This window comes from Delphinapterus leucas, chromosome 6, assembly GCF_059928025.1.
Source record: "Delphinapterus leucas isolate spDelLeu-1000000601 "Yukka" chromosome 6, BTC_Dleu_Yukka2, whole genome shotgun sequence".
Lineage (NCBI taxonomy): Eukaryota > Metazoa > Chordata > Mammalia > Artiodactyla > Monodontidae > Delphinapterus > Delphinapterus leucas.
In genome coordinates, this window is record NC_143134.1 from 82,519,985 (window position 1) to 82,533,722 (window position 13,738).

A 13,738-nucleotide genomic window follows, 5' to 3' on the forward strand; every position below is an offset into this window, starting at 1 on the left:
TAGTATGAAAGGGGAAAGGGCTCTTCTTTCTTTCCACTTGTCTTATCCATCATTTGGACTGTTTGCAGGATCCTAAAGAATTTTCTCTTTACAGCTTTTCCCCTCCCGCTTATTTTGTATGTGAAGCACCTTCCATAACTCAAGTTACTTTATTAGGTGTAACTGTGGGTGAGCAATTAAGTTTCGGCATCAGTGTGGCAACATCACTTTCATGTCATCAGCAACAACCCCAGAAGTTGAGAGTCAGGGATTGCATTCCCATTTTGTTTGGTCAGCACATTGTTCAGCTTTTTATTTTTAATTTGAACGTCTTTTGCTGGGGCACACACGCACTAGTTAAACACAAATGTGCCCACAGTCTCTCCCTAGGTCCCACTGCTTTGTATCTGGTCCAGTCACACATTTATGGTACCCGCGGGAGACCCGGAAGCACAAGGTTGCCAGCCGTGATCTCCATGATCCCTAAACCCTATGACCCTGAAACTGAGACGGGCTGGGACCTGGGACCCTTTACTGGAGTGCTGCCACCTCAACAAACGTCTCCTCTAGTAACAGAATACAAAGAAACTGTAAGGAACTAAAAATAAACATGAATGCGCAGTTGGGACAAACTATGAACAATAAGATACAAAAAAGCCAAAACCCAGCTGCCACTTCTGAGGTGCCGGGAGCAAAAGCAAGGTACTGCGCGAGATCCGGGAGCAAAAGCAAGGTACTGCGCGAGATCCCCGCACACAGCACCCCCCAGGGGGTGGGCAGATCACCTAAGCCACCCCTCCTGCCCGACCCCTGGACACACCCCTACACTCACCCCATTTAAGGAACCAGTTCGCCCCGTCTCCAGGAGCGAGAAAGGGAACCTGTTACTTGTTTTCACTCCCTCAAGCGGCAGCAGGAGCCCCAATAAAGCCTTGCCTGAATTCCTCTTGTGGCCTCTTCTCAACTTCTATCGATTAAACAGTCCAAGAACCCAGGTCGGGCACAAAACCAGTCACATGACTTTACTCCATTTCACCCCAAATTCCCTTCCTTAACAGTTAGGGGCTAGCTTTTTCCCTCGTTAACCAGTTGTTTTGTAATTATTCTCAGTTCAGCTTTTATCTCCCCAAAACTCGATTAAAAACAGCTTTGTATTTTGTATCCTCCCACAACACCCAGCCTCCCAATCTGCACAGAACAGACATTCCAGCGTGTGTTGGCTAAAAACAAAAGGGCCAGCAAAACAACATCCTGCAATTATTCTCATATTCCAGGGCTTGACACAGTGCCACCTTTAGAGTTGACGAAAGAGCTTCCAAACTTTAGAGGGCCTTGCTCTGGCCCTCTTTCACCTCTCCCCATCCAGCGGTGCCATGAGGCCCCAGGGCCAAGGACACATACTTGCTTTTAGTCCGTGTCCTCTCCCCAGCTGCAAGGCCGTGCTCAAGGTACTTGAGATCCTGGAAAGTGGCCCCCCACCCGCTTTCAGGGCCTACATGGGCCCTTCCCCAATCCATCCACTTGAGGGTGAGCATGACACAGGTGTGCACATCCCTAGGCCTGAAAGGTAGCCAAGAGACAGATGTGTGTGAGGCGTTGTGGACAAAGCTTGGATGTGCTGGCCTGAGTGCATGCAGAGCCCTTTACAGTGTGCATGGGAGGTGGTAGTGACCAAGGGACACCAGCCAGGGGCTTCCATTTGTACTCCTGCTCAGGCCCTACAAATGTTAAGTGCCTCCCTGGCTTGACACACACATGGGGTCGAAGAGGTAAATATCCATGGCAAATACTCTTATTTCTCACTTTTACCCAGGATTTACTCTCCCAGCCTGGATATATTTTGGTATATAGTGATATCTACCCAGTACAGAAACACCTGACTTTTAGTTATTTGCTGAAAGGATGACAGACTAAAAGAGAGAGTACTTGTTTTCACCCAGGGTTTTTAAGAACTGAAGAAAACTTCAAAAGCAGGTAAGAATGGTTCATGCTATTTCCTAAGTATGTTAAGATTCTTCTGAGTTAGCCAGTGCTTCTGGACCAGCCATATCACCCAGGATAACTGGGAGTGATGTCATGGGATCACATTTAAATCAATATCCACCCTGAAATAACCATCATCATCCAGACACGTGCATTATCATAAAATGCATTCATTAGGCACTACAGTGTGAAATCAATTTGACAATACTAATTAAAAGTGCATTTAAAGTATCTTCGAAGTAGCCATTACATCACACTTTATATATTCTCCTATAATCTAACCCATTATCTACACTTTGAAATCCAAACGGAATCTAATGGGAGACGGAAATGAGCTGGCCTTGGCAGGACTTTTACCAGAGTCAGGTTGTCCACAGAAGAAACAAGATTAGTTATAGGCTATAGTGTGCGTGTTAAAATGGTCACTTCCAAGACTTCCCTGGTGGTCCAGTGGTTAAGAATCCACCTTCCAATGCAAGGGACGCAGGTTCGATCCCTGGTCGGGGAACTAAGATCCCACATGCTGCGGGGCAACTAAGCCCACACGCCACAACTAGAGAGCCCACATGCTGCAACTACAGAGCCCACGCGCTCTGGAGCCCACCCACTACAACTACTGAGCTCGCGCGCCACAAATAGAGAGAAGCTTGTGCGCCACAAGCAGAGAGAAGCCCACGCGCCACAACAAAGAGCCCGCGAACCACAATGAAAGATCCCACATGCCGCAACCAAGACCCGATGCAGCCAAAAATAAATAAGTAAATAAATATTTAATAAATAAATAAATAAATAGAATGGTCACTTCCATATTCACTCTCATACACTGAAAATTTAGTTACATTAGGTCTCAAGATCAGACGTGAGACTTTCTCTTATATTGTGGGCCTAATTCCTGCTTTAAATCCTCTATGAAATTGAAAACTCAGTTCTGATTTTCCTGATGGAAGCAGTGAATATTCCAAGCAGTCTGCTTAGTTTTCCCCTGCCCCTACCCCCATTTGAACATATATGGATGAATGTTTTTCCATGATGGAATGAAGAGGAAAAATTTCAACCTCTGGCAGATTAGCTAAGACTTTTCATTATACTTTATGCAGAACTTCTGTGCCTGCAAATCAGCAATCACCCAAATCAAGAGTCCTTGGCTCATGTTTTTGCACAGTTTGATGTACATCCTCTAGCTATGCTTTTCCTCCTCTCCCTCCTCATTCTTTTTCAAATTCTGAATCTTCTTGGGTTTCTGGAGGATACAATTTTCATTCATCTACTAAGCTTTTACAATCCAAATTCTGTCCTGCAGATAAGCAGGGTCTTTAACTTTCTTTATCCTGATTGTGACATCTGGTCAACCACCAGCTGGCATAAACTCACCTTCTGTCCACCTCAGCCTGCCCTCTTCCTCCATGAAGTACAACTGTGGCAGACATAAGACTAGTCAAGAGATTAGTTCAATTGGGATCTCCTCAGACATATACTCATGCTCACCCATTCACCCTTCCAAGTGACCCCAAATCATCAGGCTATCAGATTCTGAAGCTGTTTCCAAACTGAAGCTGCAGCTCTCTATCATGGGACCCTCCCCTGCTCCTAAAGCCTGGTCGATTCCAGCCCCACAGGAGGAAATATAGTAAAAAAAAAAAATGCATGAAAAGGATTATTCTCCTATCAGATCCAAGCAGCATCTTTAGGAAACAAGAAAGAGTAAAAAAAAAAAAAAAAAGGGGGGGGTTGGTGGCATTTTCTTTGTTTTTCTTAAAAGACAATCATTTTCATCTTCTTGGCATATATGGTAGAAAATATGCACAGTGACTTTAGAATGACAATATTTGCAATACAGCCTTAATACAAAGAAACTGAAGCATTCAGCTATTCCCAAAAAGCTCTAATATAAAACAGAAAGAATCTATAATATCCAGATTCTAGGGGATTATTTATTTATGTGTTTGCTTTTTTTGGTTTATTTTTATGGGGAGTTAGTGGTAGAAAATGAAGGAACTGTGGAGGCTTTGAGAGACTGAGAGATGAGCAAATCTGAGAAAAAAGATTTAGAAATGAAAATAATATGAGAAAAGATGCTCTGAGCATTTTTAGATTCGTAAAACCTTGGGTTTTGGCACAAAACAGAATTTGTTGATGAACCTTCCTAACTAGTGTTGAAAACTGACACTGTTCTTAGTCTTATACTCTGAGGTATGATACAAGTTACATTAATTGGTAAATTAGGTTATCTTTTTTGTTATGACATATTAGTTATAATAATTACTTTCTGCTCCTTTAAGAATTCCAAGATCACCTCACAAAGGATGATTACTCTCTGATACAATAAAGGAAACAAATGAAGACCCAATTCACCCAGCAAGTGGGCAGGAGCAATCTCTTCCACAATGATCTACCACTGTAGCCCTACTTAGCCTTGATATATCAGAGAAACTAATTTAAAAACCATTATTATTTTACCTTAGTTTTTTTTTTTTTTTTAATGCCTCAGACATTTTGGGTGCTTGTAACCAAATAAAATTAGTCTGGTTAACACTACCATGCCTATAACAATGAGAGTCTAATTTATTTTCCACCTAGCATCAAGCAATGAAAACTTTGCCAGACCATGAAAATGAAATACTGTAATGCAGGCTAACAGGAGAAAAGCAAAAGTAACTCAACCATACATAAAGGTTGCTGTCTGCTGTATCATTATGAAAATCCAGATGAGGACCAATTCCCATTTACTTAGTGATGATGTGACCTTCTGGAAAAACACGTCCCAAGAGAAAAGTCCTATCAAGATTCCAAACTAGCTTTATGGAAGCTAACAATCCTCATACATCACTCAGAGGAGCTTCATAAATATTCATCATTGATGAAATGGTAAAATCCCAATTAGTAGTCTTGCTCTTATTTCCCTTCCTCCAACCTAACTCTTGGATATGGCAAAGCTCCTTACTTTGTACCTCTAAGACTATGCAAGAGACAGAGACAGGGAGAGGGGGAGGCTAGGACTGTCTATGGAAGAACTGTGTGTCCCAGGCACTGCTCCTACCATTTTCATAAACGGCATTTCAATAAACAGTGTTGGGACTAGATCTTAACCATAAGGGAAAAAATCAGATCTGTATGGCACATCAAAATCAATCCCAGACGAATGCAAGATTTATATACAAAAAATTTAAATAATCAATATATGTCAAGAAAGTAAAGGTGAAAATTTGTCCAATATTGCATAGGGGAAATTCAGATTTAAAAATTATAAACAAAATGTAAAATACACCATTAAAAAAACATGAAAAAACAAAGGCTTTGCTAGGCAAAAACTGTTCTAACATAATAAAGAATTTATATTCTTCATTGAAAGAGCTATTGCAAATCAATTTTTAAAAGACAACATCAATAGAAGAGAAAACATGGAAAGTACAAAAAGGCAACTCATAAAAAGAAAATACAAGTAGGCATATGAAAAATGTTTCGCCTCACTATAATGAAAGAGTACAAATGAAAACCATGAGGTGCCGTATTTTGTCTATTAGAGGGGCAAATTTGAAAAAACTCCAGTGTTAGTGGGAATATAAGAAAACAGACCCCCTACTCCAATTTATTCCTGCAGCACCTGTGCAGCAATACAAAGCAACACGACAGCTTGGATCAACTTCAAAATGTGTCATGTCATCCAGAAATTCCAATTCTAGGATTTCAGAAGAAATTGTTGGACAAGTAGCCAAATATAAATATAATGGACAGTGATCACAGCATTAAACACAATAGCAAAAAAACCCACAATTAAATGTGCAGTGGTAGGTGACGAAATCAATGAGTTATGGTGACTATACAATGGAAATATTATATAGCTAAGAAAATCAATGTAGATAGATACTTACTGACATGAAATGATGTTTCTAGTACAGTGAATGAAAAAGGAACGCATAAAACTGGAGGGAGTACAGGAAAGGTGAAGAGGGCTCCCCAGTGCTCAAATTCTAGGTCGGCCACTCACCTGCTGCCTAACCTTGAACCTCAATGACTGACTGTGGAAAATGGGAATGACAATAGTACGTGCACTTAAACCAGTGCTTAGCCCACAGCAAAACACTCAATGAGTGTCAGTGTTACTTTAAGGTGAAAGTGATCTGGATTATTCTTATGCTTGCATACACACACACACATACATATACTTGTAAGTCAGAATTATCGTCACCAAATGTGAATCACTGGGTAGTACAGATATACTGTTTGTCTTTATTACTTATTCATAAAAGTAAACAAAATTCTATCCACGTTTGGTTATGAGCATCCATGTCTATCAGTTGTCAAACGTTAAACCTAAGAGTTTTTGCTAAAAAAAATTTTAAGTTTTAGTATCAGTTTTACTGTCATGAAGAGCAGGGACCCAGTCTGTTCTGTTTCCTCTCTGTTCTCAACGTGAGGGCTTCATATCCTGTAGGCTATTCTAATATTAAAGTTAACGATTTATATGAATTTTAAACTGATACTATTAATGCATCACTGAAAAAACTTCAGACCCCCAAGATAACTGTGGTGAAACGTTCTCTGACAAGACTTCTGGCTGAAAGGTCTATGTTTATAAAATGAAGAACTGAGCTGCATTATATTTTTTTCCTAAATTTTCAGAAAAAAATGGAAGAATCCTGCTCTAAATTGTTCACAGACATGGAGCTTATTACCCTGTGCTGGAAGCCAAATTGGGATCTCATTTCGACTTTGACAAAGATAAAATCTTACAGCTAAATTACATGTTTTTGTGGCTGATTTTTCTTTTTTAAAATGCAAATGTAAAAGTTGATACCTTTTTTAATCCAACTAACTAGCAAAAATTAAAGTGAGATAATAAAATGTTGATGAATGTCTGGGGAAGTTGAAATTTTCATGCATGGCTGTTGGTAACAATAAATTAGTACAGATGCTTTGGAGAGACTTTGGCAGTATTTTTTTTTAACTTATTTATTTATTTATTTTTGGCTGTGTTGGGTCTTCGTTGCTGCCTGCGGGCTTTCTCTTAGTTGCGGCAAGCAGGGGCTACTCTTCATTGTGGCATGTGGGCTTCTTATTGTGGTGGCTTCTCTTGTTGTGCAGCACAGGCTCTAGGTGCGTAGGCTTCAGTAGTTGTGGCATGCGGGTTCAGTAGTTGTGGCTCATGGGCTCTGGAGCGCAGGCTCAGTAGTCGTGGCACATAGGCTTAGTTGCTCCATGGCATGTGAGATCTTCCCAGACCAGGGATCGAACCTATGTCCCCTGCATTGGAAGGCGGATTCTTAACCCCTGCTCCACCAGGGAAGTCCCAGCAGTATTTTTTAAAATAAAAGTATACATATTCTAGATTGGTACTATATGATACTCTGCAATTATTTAATTTCTTAGGCATGATCACTGTATTGTGGTTAATAAGAGAATGACCTTGTTATTAGAAGATCTGTGGCGGAATATTTAGGAGTGAAGTCTAAAACTTCAAAGATTCAGTTAAAAAAAAAACTTAAACACATATACATACATGTGTGTGTATACTGGGTTGGCCAAAAAGTTTGTTCGGTTTTTCCCGTAAGATGGTACTACTAGCACTTCGTTGTCTTTAACTTCATTGGAAAGAATTTTGTTAGACTGTATTGTGACAGCTGTCATATCAGCGTGCATTTTAAAAGAACTTATCAAAATTGGTGAATGTTTGTAGCCATTTTAATACTGAAAATGGAAGGAAACAAAGCAACATTTTCAGCATATTATGCTTTATTAGCTCAAGAAAGGTAAAAATGCAACTGAAATGCAAAAAAAGATTAGTGCAGTGTATGGAGAAGGTATCGTGACTGATCAAACGTGTCAAAAGTAGTTTGCAAAGTTTCATGCTGGAAATTTCTTGCTGGACGATGCTCCACGGTCAGGTGAAGTTGACAGTGATCAAATCCAGACATAAATTGAGAACAATCAATGTTACACCACGCGTGAGATAGCCAACATGCTCAAAATATCCAAATCAAACACTGAAAATCATTTGCACCACTTGGTTATGTTAATCGCTTTGATGTTTGGGTTCCACATAAGTTAAGCGAAAAAAACCTCTTGACCGTGCTTCTGCATGCAATTCTCTATTTAAACGTAATGAAAACGTTCTGTTTTTAAAACAAATTGTGACGGGCGATGAAAAGTGGATATTTTACAGTAATGTGGAACAGAAGAGATCGTGGGACAAGCGGAATGAACCAACACCAGCCATACCAAAGGCCGGTCTTCATCCAAAGAAGGTGATGCTGTGTATATGGCGGGATTGGAAGGGAGTTCTCTATTACGAGCTCCTTCCGGAAAACCCAACAATTAATTCCAACAAGTACTGCTCCCAATTAAACCAAATGAATGTAGCACTCGACGAAAAGTGTCCAGAATTAGTCAAGAGAAAACGCATAATTTTCCATCAGGATAACGCAAGACCACATGTTTCTACCAGGCAAAAAAACTGTTACGGCTTGGCTGGGAAGTTCTGATTCATCCTCTGTATTCACCAGACACACTGACCTTCGGATTTCTATTTATTTCGGTCTTTACACAATTCTCTTAATGGAAAAAATTTCAATTCCCTGGAAGGCTGTAAAAGGCACCTGGAACAGTTTTTTGCTCAAAAAGATAAAAAGTTTTAGGAAGATGGAATTATGAACCCAAGGTAACAGTATTAGGAGGTGGGGCCTTTAGGATGTGCTTAGGTCATAAGGGTTCTACCCTCACAGGATTAGTGTCCTTATAAAAGAGACTACAGAGAGTTAGATTTCCCCCTTCTGCCACGTGAGGACACAGTGAAAAGATGTAGTCTACGAACCGGGAAGGAGGCCTTCACCAGACACAGAATTTGCTGGCACCTTGACCTTGGACTTCCCAGCCTCCAGAACGGTGAAAAGTTTATGTTGTTCATAAGCCACCCAGACTGCGGTATCCTGTTATAGCAGCCTAAATGGACTGGTGTTGGGGGCAGGGGGGTGTGGGAGATGAGAAAGCAAATATAGTAAAATTAAATAATTGGATATTTTAGGTTTAAAAAAAAGCACGTGATGATTGTATGCTCTTTTAACTTTCCTACAGGTTTGAAAATTTTCAAAACAAAAGAGTTGGAGAAAAAAGTATCATATCTTCACGTGCACAAGGCAACATGCAGCACTATTGTCTGTTAATGTGAAGAAGTGAAAACTGCCCCCATGTCCAAAGAAATGTGTATTTGTTGGATGAAATGTTTCATAGCAATGAAAAGGAGTGCTTTTCATTCTACTCTAATGGGATCTAGTGTAGAGTCACATAGATGGATCTTTTCTTTTTTTTTTTCAAGTCTCTAAGTGCAGGCAACCCTGTTTTATTTTTTTTAATAACTTTTTTTTAACATCTTTATTGGAATATAATTGATTTACAATGGTGTGTTAGTTTCTGCTTTATAACAAAGTGAATCAGCTATACATATACATATATCCCCATATCTCCTCTCTCTTGCGTCTCCCTCCCACCCTCCCTATCCCACCCCTCTAGGTGGTCACAAAGCACAGAGCTGATCTCCCTGTGCTATGTGGCTGCTTCCCACTAGCTATCTATTTTACATGTGGTAGTGTATATATGTCCATGCCACTCTCTCACTTTGTCCCAGCTTACCCTTCCCCCTCCCCATGTCCTCAAGTCCATTCTCTATGTCTGCGTCTTTATTCCTGTCCTGCCCCTAGGTTCTTCAGAACCTTTTTTTTTTTTTTTAGATTCCATATATATGTGTTAGCATACGGTATTTGTTTTTCTCTTTCTGACTTACTTCACTCTGTACGACAGTCTCTAGGTCCATCCACCTCACTACAAATAACTCAATTTCGTTTCTTTTTATGGCTGAGTAATATTCCATTGTATATATGTGCCACGTCTTCTTTATCCATTCATCTGTCGATGGACACTTAGGTTGCTTCCATGTCCTGGCTATTGTAAATAGAGCTGCAATGAACATTTTGGTACATGACTCTTTTTGAATTATGGTTTTCTCAGGATATATGCCCAGTAGTGGGATTGCTGGGTCGTATGGTAGTTCTATTTTTAGTTTCTTAAGGAATCTCCATACTGTTCTCCATAGTGGCTGTACCAATTCACATTCCCACCAACAGTGCAAGAGGGTTCCCTTTTCTCCACACCCTCTCACATAGATGGATCTTATAAAGCAGTGCCAAGTGAAAGATAAATACATAACTCAAAGGAGGTTGCCAAATGAGTCTTACATACCATTTACTTCAACATTCATTTTTAAGTATACACAAAATGTGCTACATCACAGCTACATAGCTATGAAATATATGGAGAATGGCTTCAAAGAATCCATGGTGGCTACATCCAGATGGATGTTAATGGGAAGGGGGGTAATCATGAGGGAAAAGGAGGGGCCATGACAGAGCTTAAAGGTGACACTGATGAAAGCAATCCAATTCTGAGCACTACATCTGGGGAAGGTTTTATTTTTATTTTCTTAACCTAATGGATCAATGTTTTAGAAAGGAAGAGAATGCACTCATCATAAAACTAGATTGTTCCAGGCCACCACCAAAACATCACAACGCGTCTGCATTTGTGTCAGCAAATCCCAGAGAACCAGCCTTCCGCCTTCTTGCAGCCCAGGCTGGTCACCACCGTGTGCGCTGAGTTCCCCACCTTCTCGCTCCTAACCAGTCCCAGGTTTCTCAAATCAGAAGCTTGCGTGGAAATTGCCTCCTAAGTAACTAATATGCTACACACACATTCCACAGGTCTCTTTTCTTTTTCATTATGGGAATCAAGCAAGGTCTTCAAGGCCATGACCCTTTAACAGCCCTTCATTTAGACATGGGTTACAGCCAATGTAGAAATAAACCAACGGGATAGGGATGCCCCTTCCCCACAGCCCCTGCCCTGTGTCTGAGGAGGCATGCAATACATGCATATACTGAAGAAATGAACGAATGAAGAAGTGAATGAGAAACAAAGGAGAAGGGAGAGAGAAAAAAAGGATGATAGAAGCAGAAAAAGAAGCAACCGACTCAGTGGGACTATGTGAGCTGAGAGAACCAGCCACAACTCCCAGACTTATAGCCGAGAGTATAATAATTCTGGCCCACTGGGAACATAACCAGAGTCCGATGTGTATCAGTAAAATCACAGGGAAGGCAGAGAAGACCACCTTGGTCTTCCCAGTGTTTTCATGGACCAGGGCCAAGTACAGGCATTCTGCTGCGCACTCTCACTCCATAATGACTCAAACAATGTTTCATTAAGAACAAAATATTGGTTAGCAGGGAATATGAATGGCCCACATTAGGGAGCCCTTCTGGGGATGAAACCGTCTTTTCAATGACCAAAAATATGATGGAAAAACAAGAGCAGCCCTGGAATAAATGATACAAATAAATGGTACAAAGAAGTCAGCCAAGTTTAAAACTGTTCTTCCTCCAGTGGCACGAGAGGTGCAGTGGTTAACAGATAATTATTTCATAGGAGAAAACGGCACCACAGAAAGGCAGGCTACCTTTCATTTTCATCACTCAACTAGACAATCCCTAATCAAGAATGAAGAGGGAAAAAGACATGTTCTCCAAAAACCCAGGGTATCATTTGCACAATATTTTTACATTAGCAATTAATAATCACGTATTTGAGGGGGGAATCAGAGGGACCTTAGGGATTATTCTACCCAAGCCCCTCATTTTGCCAATGAGCTCAGAAAGCTAAATGCCTTCCCTGACGCCTTATAATGATTTAGAACCGCAACATAGGACTCCGACTCCAAGTCTCATAGTTTCCACGTGGCACCACATCATTCCTCCTTTATAATTCTTCAACCTCTGAAATCTAAGTTTCCCAGTCTCTGAGGCTTCTGTTAGGAACCTAATTTTTTTTTATTATTCTTAATAAAATTAAGAGTATTTCAACCTAGATTGTATAGTTCATAATATGGAAGTGTTATTAATACTCTCAGGTGTGGTCATGGTGTTTTGTTTTTGTAGAAGAATGTTCTTAATTAAGAAGCAGTAGAGATGCCATGCCATGATGTCTGCAACTAACTTTCAAATGGTTCAGCAAAACAGAATAGATAGATGTCGACAGGTAGATAGATAAATATAACAAAATGTTTAAAATTATTGAATTTAGATAGACGAGGAGGGGAGTTCATTATACCATGGCTTTGATGTTTTTATTTTTTTAAATGTTGAATAAAAATGAGGAAATGTAGATATGTTTTCAAAACTCATTATTTTAAAGCATTTCCAGTTTTAAGTAATAGACTTCGACTCTGTGCCCAGCTGCTCAGATACCTCATGTGACACAGCTAACCAGGCCTTCCAGGGGAGGGGGTTTATGGGGTTCCCAGATAGTATGTCTAAACCTAATTACAGCAAAATCATGTCTAGAAAGTGTGTGTAGGGAGTGGTAGAAACCAGGTGAGGTTGTCCACTCAGCGTAGATGAGGAGACCTTGGACCCAGGTGTCCCTGCTTGCTGCTCCTCCCATAAAAGGGGTGGGGATGGAGACTGGGGCCTGCCTTCTACAGAAAGGCAGAAGAAGCCTACAAAAAACGGAATTCAGACACTCACTACCTTTGTTTTCCTCTGTATTCTAAAGCAACCCCGTGTTGTATCTCCCCTAGGAAGTACCGTTAGTGAAAATGGGAACCGTCCCCCGAGCGTCTGAGCAGGTGGACCTGAATATCTGGGTTTTGTCCGGTGCTGCCTGCCTTTGTTCTTTCTCTTATCTTTGAGCCTGATTTAAAGTCTGTTGCTCTCACCACTTTCACGTGAACCAGAAGAAATACTGTCTCTTGGGATTCTTGGCTATGACTCCACAAATTCCTCTGAGCCTCAACTCGTATTGCTCCAGAGAGCTGCCTCAGCCAGAATGATAATTCTCAAATGTTTAGTCTTCCCTCCCAAAGCTTTCACAAATACAAACTTAGATCAGAATTTTTTCAGAGCTTTTACACAAAGATTTAAACAAGCTTCACAAGTGTCACTCTGTACCCATTATAATATATGACATTGTTCCCTCTAGGCCTCTAAAGGCACCTCCATGCAGGGCTGACAGTAAGGATGGCGTGTGGTTAAGCTGATCACACCTGGTCTCATCCATCCCTCTCTGTTGGGTCAAAATACCTTCCCAGACTAGTTGAACAAACTTATTTACTGCGATACAGAAATCCCTCTGTAGAGGCCAGAGATAAGAAATCTTTTAAAGGGGGGGAAGGGTGAGGGTGAATCAGAAAAAACACTGTAACATGCCAAGCACGTGATACCAATATTTCACAGTTTAACAAAATGTTCACCCATCAACAGAGGAAGGGATAAACAAAATGTGGTATCTACATACAATGGAATATCATTCAGCCTTAAAAAGGAAGGCAATTTTGATACATGCTGCAACACAGATGAACCTTAAAAACATTATGCCAAGTGAAATAGGTCAAACACAAAAGGGAAAATATTATATGATTCCACTTATACAAGGTACCTAGCTAGAATAGCAAATTCATAGAAACAGAATGTAGAATAAAGGTTTCTAGGAGCTGGGTTGAGAGGAATGGAGAGTTATTGTTTAATGGGTACAGACTTTCTCTTTGGGATGATGAAAAAGCTCTGTAAATGGATAGTGGTGATGGTTGCCCAATATTGTAAATGTACTTAATGACTGAGTTGTACATCTTAAAATGGTGTACTAAATTTTTTTTTTTTGTGGTACGCGGGCCTCTCACTGTTGTGGCCTCTCCCATTGCGGAGCACAGGCTCTGGACGCAGACGCCCAGCAGCCA

At 40.6% G+C, this 13,738-nt stretch overlaps 1 protein-coding gene across 1 annotated transcript in view; it reads right to left on the reverse strand.

Moving 5' to 3' along the window:
• GNA14 (G protein subunit alpha 14) overlaps positions 1–13,738 on the reverse strand; it is a 198,029-nt gene that overhangs the window by 115,501 nt on the left and 68,790 nt on the right. The window lies entirely within an intron of this gene.